Here is a 4,159-nt window from a genome sequence, read left to right on the forward strand (position 1 = left end):
GAATTATTGTAATTTTAAAATTAAGGGGCTCTCAGGCAAAGATATGGGAGCAGAAATAACAGTTCTGTATTAGGGAAGAAAATATTAAAAAAAAAAAAATGCAGTGATACAAACCAACACTGCCAGAGTGAGAGCAGTCCCTGTCCCCCTGTGTGTCAGGGGGTGGCACAGCCCCATCCCATGGGGGCTCAGCCCTCCTGCAGTGCCAGCTGTGGCTCTGCTGGAGCAGGGATCCTGCACAAGGGGGGAGTTTTCCTCTGCAGCTCCAGGGCTGCTGCAGATGGGCCTGGGCTCCCTCTGGCCATGCAGGGCAGCAGAAGCTGCTCCTCTGGCAATGCACTGGGCAAAGGCTGCTGGGCTGTCCCAGCACCTCAGATTGGATCCAGGTAGGAATGCTTGGCTCCTCCCCTGGGCAATGCAGCATCTCCCCATGGGATGCTGGGATTGGATCAGCCCTGCAGGGACACTCAGTGGAGCCACTCATCTCCAGCAGGGCAAGGTCCCAGCTCAGGGAAGGGTTCAGTCCGTGCTTACATCAAACAGCAGCCAAGGGGGAAGGGGAACCTTGGGGTTACCATGGACACTGAGACCTTAAAACCTGTGGGACACAAGCAAAGGAAAATGAACAATCTTGTCTGAGGGCCTGTGGGGAAAGGCAGTACCTGCAGCTCAAACAGTGAATAACAGAACCAAGAATCATCAGGGTTGGAAAAGACCTTCAAGATCATCCAGTCCCAGCCCCACCAGCATCACCCCAAACCCTGTCCCCAAGGCCACATCCAGACTGCTCTGGGACAATTCCAGTGACTCCAAACCTCCCTGGGCAGCTCAGCCCAAGGCCTGACCACTCTGCCAGGGAAATTTTCTGTCCCAGTCTCCAACCTGAGCCTGCCCTGGTGCCATTTGAGGCCATTTCCTCTCCTCCTTTCCCCTGGGACACAACAGCAGAGCCTGACCCTCCCTCAATTGCCCTCCTGGAAGGGACTTGTGCAGAGACACAAGGGCCCCCCTGAGCCTCCTTTGCTCCAGCCTCAGCCCCTGCCCAGCTCCCTCAGCCATTCCCCATAACTCACATATTCCAGACCCTTCCCCACTCCATTCCCTTCTCTGGACACTCTCCATCACCCCTGCCCTTCCCACTGCTCCTTCTTCTGGCTTGAAATTATCCTGCCCAGAAAATCTCCTTCCTAAAGGTCCCTCCCAACCTAAAGATTGATTCTGTGATTCTGTGAAATGCAGCTGCTGTGCTGCCTCTCCTCCTCTCTCCCCTGCTCTGTCTGCACCCTGGGATTTTAATGGACCTCTGGTCTCTCTCAGTATCCTGTGGATAAATTTCCCAGTTCCTCAGACAGTTTTACTCTGCCACAGCCCCCTGTGGTCCCTGCTCACAGCCCTGGCTGCCAGGGCAGTCACTCCAAACTCCTCACCACACCTGCAAAAGCAGCCACAGCCACAAGCCCTGAACTCAGGCAGAGCCTGGAGGTGCCAGCACCCCGTCCAAGCCCAGAAGGACAAAACCTGGTGCTGAAAATCACCTTTTGCCACTTCAACTCCGAGCTCATTCTTCATGCCCACCACAAAATTCACTTCACCAGGTGCAGGGCTGCTCTGCCTGGGTGGTGTGAGGAAATTATAGCCAGGTCCATGGGATCTCTGAGTGCCCAAGCCCAGATCATTGGGGCAAACAGAAATTCTTCCTGATTTCACCAGCACTGGGGGGAATTGAGGCAGGAAGACAGCAATAACAATAATTTCGAATATTGGCTCTCCGTTTCTCTAGGAAGTGAATCATTTTAAAATTGACACTTTGCAGCCAGCAAAAAAATAACAAAATAATTCAATAAATCAGCTTAATATGCCTTGGCATAGCAGGTAGGTGCTTAGGTATGTGTCTGCACATGGGCTGGAGGTTGCTAGCTGAATTCATATATTATTTTTAAAGTGAGCTAAAATGCTGTCACTGAACAGCAGGTTATTTATTTTTTCTCCCCAAATGAAACCTCTGGTAAAAGTATATAAACAAAATAGATCCTATTCTATTTCACATGTATTTTCTGCATGAAATCATCCCTGGAAGTGTCCAAGGCCAGGTTGGATGGGGCTTGGAGCAACATGGTCTAGTGGAAAGTGTCCCTGTCCATGGCAGGGGGTGGAATGAGATAGTTTTTAAGGTTCATTCTAACCTAAACCATTCTGGGATTCTATGGAATTCATTTTGGGAACAATAGGAAAGAGCACACTCATGGTAACAGCAGTGTTGCTCAAAAGCATAATTTGTAAAATGAAGAAAACAATGTGAACAAAATTATTGGTTAAATAATAATAATAATTGTACTAGAGACAAAAAAAATTATAATTATAATATATTATTATATTAATATATTATATATAATTATTAATATAACAATTATAATAATTATTGTACTAGAGACAAAACCAAAATACATCTCAGTTTTCAAATGCTGCCAGAAAGAAAAGCTTTGAGTTGTGGAGGTGAGTTATAAACCACAATTTTATTTCACAAAGATCCCAGCAGGGATTTGAGGCTGAACTGGGAGCATTGGGGCTTCGCTCCATGGTGTCCCCATTGCAGGGCTCCGAGGGGTTTAAAAAGTTGAGCAGCAAAACCAGAGCACTGAAACTCAAATGCAGAGCAGTGAAACTCAAATGCAGAGCAGTGAAATTAAAATCCAGAGCACTGAAACTCCAAGCCAGAGCAGTGAAACTCAAATGCAGAGCACTGAAACTCGTTCAGCGTGGCAACACTGCCCTCCTGCTTCCAAGACATTGCTGCCCTCTGCTCTGCTCAACACACGGTGCTGGGAGATGTCCCAGCAGCTTCCCCATCACAAAAGTGTCAGGGATTTGCTCTGTGTTTCTTTCAAACTATTAAAATCAACTTGTGCAGGCAGTAATGACACAGATCCTCAGGGAAAAGAGGGTGATAAAAGCTCAATCCTTTAATTGTGTGGTTTTCTCAGGGGGAAAACCCACAGCTGTGAAAATCACCTCAAAATCCACTGTTTGATTTCTGGGTTCAGCTTCAGGCTTTATAACTGAGCTTAGCACTTTCTAAATGAATTAATGACAAAAAGTACCTAAAAATTACATCATAATTATTATTGTTACTACTACTATTATCATCATTATTATTATTAAGCACAGAATCCCAGAATCATCAAGGTGGGAAGAGCCCTCCAGGACCACCCAGTGCCACCCCAGCCCCACCAGCATCACCCCAGTCCCTGTCCCCAAGGCCACATCCAGACTGCTCTGGGACAATTCCAGGGACTCCAAACCTCCCTGGGCAGCTCAGCCCAAGGCCTGACCACTCTGCCAGGGAAATTTTCTGTCCCAATCTCCAACCTGAGCCTCCCCTGGTGCCATTTGAGGCCATTTCCTCTCCTCCTTCCCCTTGGGACACAGCAGAGGAGATTGACACCTCTCCTCCCTCACAAATAAAAATGGTTCCTATCTGTTCTTTTCATTAGATTAAGAAGAATGGAAAATATTAAAAATACAGGGGAAATGGATTGTTGGATTAGACTGATCCTGTTCTTTCTGCATTCTGTTTTTGGGAATGGCAAAGATGCAATACTCTAACCCTGACCAGATTAAAATCTAAATTAAAATAATGTAAATTTAAAAATAAAACAGAATTAAATTAAAATATTAACCCCTATGATCTGTTCCAACCTGCTGCTATTGAAATACTTGTCCTGGGCCAACAAAGCTACTGAGGAAAGTGAGGAAGGGAGGAGAGGACACCTCTTGCTCCCTGCACATCCCTGAGCACAGGATGACTCAGAGGGTTAATTTAAGCATCTGATGAAGAAGTTAATTACTGATTCACCTCGTCTAATGGGACATGTCCCTGCCCATGGCTGGGGGTGGAATAAGATGATCTTTAAGGTCCCTTCCAACCCAAACCATTCAGTGATTCTGTGATTTCTGATGCTGCAAAGTAAGATGATGATGGAAGCCTTTGATTCTGTGTAACTCTTTACGTGAGCCTCTGTGGTTTTCTCCTTCCAGAAAGAAAAACAATCTGAGATGTGCAAATAAACCAGGAAAACTGGAGGGAAGGAAGGAGCAGCTTGCAAGGCAATTGAGAAAAACAAACAACAGCAGTAATGAGGAAGGAACAGAAAAAACCTCC

Source organism: Agelaius tricolor, unplaced genomic scaffold, assembly GCF_023055355.1.
Source record: "Agelaius tricolor isolate 1412-34295 unplaced genomic scaffold, bAgeTri1.0.p SCAF_7, whole genome shotgun sequence".
In the NCBI taxonomy this organism is placed as follows: domain Eukaryota; kingdom Metazoa; phylum Chordata; class Aves; order Passeriformes; family Icteridae; genus Agelaius; species Agelaius tricolor.